Here is a 9,671-nt window from a genome sequence, read left to right on the forward strand (position 1 = left end):
GAGTCTCCAAAGTCCCAGAAAAGTGTTACAAATGCCAGGTTGAACAAAATTGTGCCCTAAACTGCCCCATTAGTACTTAAACTACATGGACTGCAGTGATTCAAGAAGGCAGCTCGCCATCTTATATCTGTAGGGTGGATCTCTCTGCCTGAGATCAGTACTGAGGGAGTGCTACACTGTCAGAAGGTCAGTACTGAGGGAGTGCTGCACTGTCAAAAGGTCAGTATTGAGGGAGTGCTGCACTGTCAGAGGGTCAGTACTGAGGGAGTTCATTGCCCATTCCTAATGGGGGTGGCCTAGCCAGTGACGCCCACATCACTTGAATGAATAAAAAACTTAGATGCCAAAGAAATCACTATGGTTTGCCATCAGCAATATGGGTGGAAGCTCATGCTTGGGAAGAAAATATCAAATTTTTGTTGGAGTTAAAATGAGGCTGGAAGAGTCTCCTAGCTTGGGCCCAATTGGATAGTTTCTGGGAAAAGGCAACAACACTGTTAAATACAGATCTAAGATTATAAGTATCAGGCTGAGAAAAGAATGAGAATAAACCTTTAGAGTCGAGAAACTGCAAAAGGCAACCAAAATAAGATATTTTTCCACAGTGGATATAGGAGAAAGTGAAATCAGTCTGCAGCAAGGTTAATTGAAATGGTTACTGATTACACTGACTCAATGCAGAGATTGAAAGAGAAACTGATTTATCATAGAATCCCTACATTGCAGAAGGAGGTCATTCGGCCCATCAAATCTGCACCAACTCTCTGGCAAAACATCCTACCCATGCCCATCCCTGTTAACCCACCTAACCTACACATCTTGGGAAGGATAACTTAGCATGGCCAATCCACCTACACATATTTGGAGCGTGGGAAGAAACTGGAGCACCTGGAGGAAACCCACACAGACATGTGGAGAACATGCAAATCCACAAGACGGCCAACAAAGGCTGGATTTGATCCTGGGTCCCTGGTGCTGTGAGAAAACAGTGCTACCCCATTGTGCTACCGTGCTGCCCAAGCTATTTCAAATAGCTTGGAGAGAAACTCAAGATGGAATTTGGTGGTTGTGAATAAGAATTTTAAAGGCGAGTTGTTTAAAGGAGAGGTAGATGGACCAGGGGTAGAAAACCTACCTACAATTAGGCAATAAATTGTCATGGTAGTGTTTTGGAAGGGTGCTGATCATTGCACTACTTCCTAAGTAATGCACTGATGTACCAGTTTAAATTGGTATTTTTAATTCACTAACACAATAAAAACAATCCTCACAAAGCCAACTTCTGTTGCCTATACCCAACTGCCCTTGAGAAGGTGATGGTGCACCATTTCTTGAACTGTTGTGATTCATCTAACATGGGTATCTGTTAGGGATGGAGTTTCAGGATTTTGACCTAGTGACAGTGAAGGATTTCAGTGATTGAAAATACATTTGCAAGTCTGGAGGTTGAGTGGCTTGAGGGGCTCTTGCTGGTGGTGAGTTCCTCTTCCAGCTGGCACGGTCTCGTGGGTATGAAATGAACCTTACCAAATTATTGCAGTACATCTTGTAGATTACGATACATACTGCTGCCACAGTGCACTGGTGGTGGAGGAAGTAAACATTTAAGCTTGTGGATGGAATGGCATTCAAGTAGGGTTGCTTTATCTTGGGTGGAATTGAACAAGTTGTGTACTGTTGGAACTATGCTCATCAGACATGTTAAGAATATTCCATCACACTTCTGACATATGCCTTATAGATAATGGACATGCTCTGGGGAACCAGGAAGTGAGTTCTGCCATTGAATTCCCAGCCTCAGACTTGCACTTGTAGCCACAGTACTTATATGGTGCAGTTGCATTTCCAGACTATGGTGGATCCTCCTTCCCAACCCCAGGATGCTTCTTGTAGGAGATTCAGCAATCATAATGCCGTTGAATGTTAAGAGGAAAATATTGAAGATTGTGATTGCTTGGAATGTGCCGTGAGTGTTTCTTGCTACTTACCAGTCAAGCCTGAAAGTTAAGTTTCGCTGTATGCCGCACAGACTGCTTCATGTTCTGAGGAGCCGCAAATGGGACTGACACTGGAATTACCCAGCAAACATTCTCACTATTAACATCACGATGTCAGGTATATCATTCATGAAGCATTTGCAGATGGATGGACCTGGCCCATTGCGCTGAGGAACTTCTGCAGCAATGTCCACAAGTTGAGAGGATTACTCTCCAATATGCACATCTTCCTTTGTGCTGTGACTCCAATCAAAGGCAAGGTTCCCCCAGTTCTCACTGGCTTCAAATTTACTCTGGCTTCTTGATCACACATTTGGCCAAATGCCTTGATGTCAATGCCAGTTACTTCCACCCCACTTCTGGCATTCAGCTCCTCTGTCCACTTATGGTTAAAGGTTGCAATGCAGTGCTTGGCAAACCTTTTCCCAATGTGACCTGATTCTAATGCCTCAGATTGCATGGGGCCCCAGTGTGAAAATTGGGAGCGGGAAAAGCCACAGGTACATGAGGAAGTACAAGAGTTATGTGTGTGGTGAGTGGCCCTTCAGTTATTGAGCTGGGGGTAGATGCTGAGCATGAGCCCGTCGTCAAAATGAAACAAATCAGCAGGTTAATATATTTAATATTTAATTATTCAAATGCAATGAGATCTGAAGCAGCGTGGTTCTGCTGAAACTCATACTGAACATCAGTTGCAGAGTTTTTGACAAGTACTACTCAAAAGTATTGTCAATTACACCTTTCATTACTTCACTGAAGATTTAGAGCAGGCTGATGGGGTGATAATTGGTCAATTGGATTTGTCTTGCTTTTTGTGGACAGGGCAATTTTATATATTGTTGAGTAGATGCCAATGTTGGACCTGTACTCTAAAGTCTGGCTGGGGCACGATTAGCTCTACAACAGACATCTTTAGTACTACAGCCAGAATGTTGTTAGGGCTCATAGGCTTTGTTATATCTAGGCCATTCAGCCATTTCTTCATAACGTGGAGTGATTTAAGTGGACCAAAGACTGGTATCTGAGGAGGACTGTGAATCATACACTGCAATTTTGGCTGAAGGTTACACTCATGCGCTGGGCTCGCCTTATTAACAGTGGGGACGTTTCTGAAGTCGCTTCCCAACATTTCCAGTTAATTATCTAGCATCATTCACTACTAGAGCTGCAGAATTTTGATCAGATTTGCTGGTTGTAGGAGTGCTCAGCTCCATCGCATGCTACTTCAGCTGTTTGGCATTCATGTATTCCTGATGTTTCACCAGGTTGGCACCTCATTTTTAAATGCGTCTGGTTCTGCTCTTGACATGCTCTCCAACACTCATCATTGACTCTCCCTAAATACTTCACAGTATTTCCAGGGGCTGCAGTAACAGAGTAGTGTGAATCAACTTAGCTACAACTTAGTTGCCTGACCCTTTAAATAATTAGTGGTGGGTCCATCTTTCACCTTTATGAACATTTTTTGGTAAGTTAATACGTTGAATGGACCTGTGTAATACAAGTTTGTAAATTATACATCAAGTCAGTGATAAGGTTGTCTGATGTCATGATCTGGTCAGCCGGGCAACTTCCATTGCTCTGACAACATTCCAGTACAAAGTTCCTCCCAGGCTATGTATCATCCTGGAAGCAGCCAGACTGGCAGTGCCCCAGGGCAGCTCCAGTTATATTAAAAATATGAGCTCCACACGCATTGTTTTGCAGCAGCAGATGAGACTGAATTTTTTTTTCCTCTCTAAAACAGGACAAATATTCTATCCTTCCTCTACTAGACTGCTCAAGAAGCATACTAAAAATAATATATAAAATTGCATAAATCATGTGTATGTCTATGTAAAGATATAAAGAGCAAAGGATCTTTCTAGAAAGAGCAAAATTCAAATCACTTAGAATTCACTGGAAGTCTAAGTAACACCCGAGTTGGAATTTCCTGCAGTAGCTGATGCAATACTGTCCCAGATTTCCTCAGTGTCATAATCAGGCCCGTATAAGAGGTGGAGGAATGTTACGTTGCTGAGACAGTGTTGCAAACAACAACTGACTCCCTGCAGGAGAATCCCTTACGTTGAGCGCAAAATCCATTCACATTCCCCAACAAAACATAAAAATCAACAGAATTACTGTAAAACACAAGAAAGCTATTTTGTTGGAGGTCATTTGATAACATTTTGGAAGCCACAAATTGGAAAAGACTTCAGAAGCCTTAAAAGTATCTTGCTGTTACAACTTGATTTTTTTAACTTGCATCTCTGATGTGTTGTTTGAGTCATAGAGTCATTGAGGTTTACAGCATGGAAACAGGCCCTTCGGCCCAACTTGTCCATGCCGCCCTTTGTTTTAAAAAAACCCCTAAGCTAATCCCAATTGCCCACATTTGGTCAATTTCCCTCTATATCCATTGTACCTATGTAACTATCTAAATGCTTTTTAAAAGACAAAACTGTGCCCACGTCTACTACTACTTCTAGCAGCTTGTTCTAGACTTCACCACTCTGTGTGAAAAAATTGTGTCACCCCCCTCTCACCTTAAACGTATGCCCTCTAGTTTTAGACTCCCCTACATTTGGGAAAAGATATTGACTATCTGGCTGATCTGTGTCCCTCATTATTTTATAGACCTCTATAAGGTCACTCCTCAGCCTCCTTCGTTCCAAAGAAAAAATTTCCAGTCTCTCCTTATAACTCAATCCATCAAGTCCCGGTAGCATTCTCATAAATTTTTTCTGTACTCTTTCTAGTTTAATAATATTCTTTCTATAATAGGGTGACCAGAATTGCACACGGTATTTCAAGTGTGGCCTTACCAATGTCTTGTACAACTTCAACAAGACATTCAAACTCCTGTATTCAATGTTCTGACCTATCAAACCAAGCATGCCGAATGCCTTCTTCATCACTCCGTCCACTTTGACTCCACTTTCAAGCAGCTATGAACATGTACCCCTAGATCTCTTTGTTCTGTAACTCTCCCCAACGCCCTACCATTAACTAAGTTCTGCCCTGGTTCAATCTACCAAAATGCATCACCGTTCTTCAATTCCTTGACAATTCTTCTCTAATCTATGTATTTGTTACTAGGCAATTTGGTAAAAGAACACAACAAATAAAAGGCAAAAATACTAAAACTCAAAAATCTTAAAGACTGATTACTATTTTCCCTCATTTACTAATTTGAGCATTACAAAGTAATCAATCCCAGATCAGTTACCTTTGACATGGAATTATCCAATAATTCATATAGTTAAGTAGTAATTAAGTATCTGATTATCAGAAAATACAAACAAAATGACATTTACTTAAGAGAGCTGCTGTGCTGTTCTATGCTTTACAATTTTGTTAAAGTCAGTGAACAAATATCACATCCCTAGATTTAATTAGTAAAAAACAATTCTCCTCAATCTTTGAAACAGTACAATTTCAATTGGGTTGAAATTGTCCCTCATATATTAAACGTACCAACCAACTCAAGAACAGCTTCTTCCCTCCTGCCATGAGACTTTTGATCGACCTATTATATATTAAACTGATCTTTCGCTACACCTTAGCTATGACTGCAACATTATATTCTGCACCCTCTCTTTTTCCTTCTCCCCTATGTACTCTATGAACGGTATGTTTTGTCTGTGTAGCACACAAGTATCCCAATACATAAGAACATAAGAAATAGGAGCAGGAGTAGGCCATCTAGCCCTTCGAGCCTGCCCCGCCATTCAATAAGATCATGGCTGATCTGTCGTGGCTCAGTTCCACTTTCCCGCCCTCTCCCCATAACCCTTAATCCCCTCTCTTATCAAGAACCCATCAACCCGCTTCTTAAAAATATTTAGCGAGGCAGCCTCCACCACTTCAACGGGCAGAGAATTCCAGAGATTCACCACCCTTTGAGTGAAGAAGTTCCTCCTCAACTCCGTTCTAAACCGCCTCCCCTTTATCTTGAGGCTGTGCCCCCTAGTCCTACTGTCTTTTTTGAGCGGGAAGAGTCTCTCCACCTCTATCCTATCCATCCCATTCATCATCTTATACGTCTCAATGAGATCTCCCCTCATTCTTCTAAACTCTAACGAGTACAAGCCTAGTTTATTCAGCCTCTCCTCATAGCTCAATCCCCTCAACTCTGGTATCAGCCTAGTAAACCTCCTCTGCACTCCCTCCAGGGCCAAAATATCCTTGCGCAGGTGCGGCGCCCAAAACTGCACACAGTACTCCAGCTGCGGCCTCACCAATGCCCTATACAGCTGCAGCAAGACCTCCCTACTTTTATATACATACGGCAATAATAAATCAAAATAAAAAAGGGAGAGGCGGTGGCCTAATAAGCTAGACTATTAATCCAGAAACTCAGCTAGTGGTCTGGGGACCCGAGTTTGAATCCTGCCAAGGCAGATGTGTAATTTGAATTCAATAAACAGAAATCTGGAATTAAGAAAGAATCTACTGATGACCATCAAACCATTATTGCTTGTCGGAAAAAAACCCATCGGGTTCACTAATGTCCTTTAGGGAAGGAAATCTGCTGTCCTTACCTGGTCTAGCCTACATGTGATTCCAGACATGTAATAGCAGTGTGGTTGACTCTCAACTGCCCTCAGGCAACTACGGATAGGCAATAAATGCTGGCCAGCCAGCAACGTCCATGTCCCATGAACGAATAAAAAAAAGATTCTTTCATCTACCATTTAACAAAGGTATTAACCAGCATTGGAATGATTTAACACATTCAATAGAATATTGGGCATTGATTACGAGTACGAACACATTAGCTTGCTCTCTTCAAATACCATAAACTTGATATACCAAGGGTTGATTTAGGTGTTTGCAACATATTATACAATATGCAGCATTTGCAATATTAATAGTTAGCTCTCAGTAAAAATATTGGCATAACATGAGCATGTTGTTAACTTTTTATATTGTGATTGCACTGATACAAAATCTTCATTAAAATATTGAAACAAATTAGAAATTAAAAAAGATTTAAAGTTTTCACTCAAGTTCTTACTTGCAGAACATTTGCTAGGTGCAGGGTTAAATAATGAAAGTTGAACAATATTAACAAGCTCTCATAGTCAGTTTAGTATTTTCCGGTCAAAAAGGTTGAGTTTTTGGTGCAATGAATATTTTAAACAATACTTGTTAATAAAAACAAGAGCTATGTAACTTTGGCGATTGATTCAGTTTTAAACATCTGGAACAACTCAAGCTGAATCAAAACTGCCTTTCATTCCTTCGAACTGAATCGTCCAATCAGCTGTGGACACGACCATTCTCCATTACCTCCTCTGAATCAGCAGCCAGACAATGCAGCAAATCTGTACATTAGCAACAGCTCATTTTGGTTTATAGCTTTAAACAGAGAAGCCGTAAGTGGATATTATTTCTACGAAAAAAAATTCTTGTCTCCATTGCTGGCTAGCAATGTTAAGATTATGATTACATCCAATAGTATGAGCTCATTTTTACTTCTCAGAAACTAAATTGACTCATTATGCATTTCCAGTTTTTATTTCAGATTTCCAGCATTTGCAGGTTTACAATTCACCTCTTTTAACGTTTACTTACATTTTTATAGTGCCTTTAATAGTCAACTTTCTATAAACGTGCAGCAGCCACATTTGGCAAAAAAAGAGCAAGAAAAATTGGTTTGAAACCACCCATACAGAAATAACTCCTGTCATTTAAGTGAAGAGCATAACTCACCTGGCTTACAATCTGTCTCAAAAGTTTAAAGTATGTTTCAAGCTCATGTCAGCCAAAGCAGTTGTGCAGAAGATAGAAAGTATCGTGCCAACAAATATTGGATCAATTGATATGAAAAAATATAAACTGCCAGTGATTATAGTGATTTTTCTGCTATGCACAACTGTGGGCAGCGTACTGGCACAGTGGTTAGCACTGGGACTTGGGTTTGTTTCTACCTTAGGGTAACTGTCTGTGTGGAATTTGCACGTTCTCCCCGTGTCTGTGTGAGTTTCCCATGGGTGCTCCAGTTTCCTCCCACACTCCAAAAACGTGCAGTTTAGGTGGATTGATCATGCTAAATTTTGCACCATTTCATCCCAAAATATATAGGTTGGAGGAACTAGTGGGATAATGGGGATACAGCCTGGGTAAAATGCTCTGTTGGAGAGTCAGTGCAGACTTGATGGGCTGAATGGCCTCCTTCTGCACTGTTGGGATTCTATAAATAAAAGAACATTTGGCCCCACCATCTTCAAAGTTGCTCCTTTAAAATTTGCAGATATGGACATACTCAAGGACAGGAATAAGTAAATGACTCATTGAGTATAGAACCTCTCTGAGCTGCATTCTCTTGGGATGGATATCTCTCTGCCTATTCTTGACAATCTTCTCTAGTAATGAATGAGCTTGATGCTGAATTCTCAATACTTGACCTTGAAAAGGCGTTTGACTCTGTAGCAGCAAGGAAAATAGCTAGAAGTGCCAACTGAGCTATTCAAGTATGGAAAGCCCTACCTGCCGCCATACCTTCGCTACCACCTCCTTTTCTGCTGCAATGGAACAGAGATGATTAAAGGGATTAGTGGGGCATTTCAATCCTCAGCATCACTGGGAAGGCTTTCATCAGTCATTCTAACTCCATCAACTAGCCAACAAAATATACCCGGAGGTTCAATGTGGCTTCAGAGCAAGCAGATCCACGTTGTTCAGTCCATGGCTTTCTCTCTACGTCAGCTTCAACTGAAGTGCAGACAGTAGAAAACACAACTCCTTTGGTGGATATCACAACACATGTGATTGGGACAGGCCTCTATCTGATACAAGAGAAAAGCGGCTGTCCTTCACAAGCTTCACAATCTCATTCCAACCTGCACAGCACCATTCAGTTTGACAGCTCCAGCTTTGACGGTTTCGAGATTAAGAATGGAATGAAACATGACTCCATTTTAACCCCTAGTCTGGCATCTTTTCCTCTGTCCTACTGACCAATGCTTTCTTTGCTGACAAGGAAGGAGTGTACCTCCATACATGATCAGAAAGGAAATTTATCAATCAAGATTGAAAGCCAATACAAAAGTGTGGTATGTCCTGATCAGGGAACTTCTACATGCTGTAGTGCTGTACTGGCTGCTCAGACATAAGAGCTGCTCCAAAGGCTCGTAGATTGCTTGTGTTCACACACTTATGTTGTGTTCTCCCTTAACATTAGTATCCAGAAACTGTAGTTATGGGACAAGGCATCTCTCTGCCTGTGCTCAGTCTCAATAATACACAACTGGAAGCAGTCAGCAAACTCTGCTGCCTTGAATCTACAGTGACAACCAACCCGTTTCTTGACAAAGAGCTCTGCACATGAATTAGAATGGCAGCCACCAACTTTGGTAGACTAACAAAATAGGTATGGAAAAACAACAAACTAACCTGCAGGACCAAGATGCTTGCAATCCCACTACACTTACACCTACCAAGAAAACAAAAACGAATAACCTTCATCACATTCTTGACATGATGAAGAAAGAAAGTCATCAATGAAGCAGACTTTTCTATGGCAATCATGCCAAGCATGCTAACACTAATAAAGCAAAGGCTTCACTGGTTTGAGCATGTGCATGAGGATATCCACATCCAAGGATCATCTCTCTCAAGTGGAATGAAGCCAATCAGAGGTAACAAAGGCAGAAATGAAGATTTCAGCAGAGATGGGGGAGATGG

This window comes from Carcharhinus amblyrhynchos, chromosome 4 (genome assembly GCF_965287045.1).
Source record: "Carcharhinus amblyrhynchos chromosome 4, sCarAmb.v2.hapA, whole genome shotgun sequence".
NCBI lineage: Eukaryota > Metazoa > Chordata > Chondrichthyes > Carcharhiniformes > Carcharhinidae > Carcharhinus > Carcharhinus amblyrhynchos.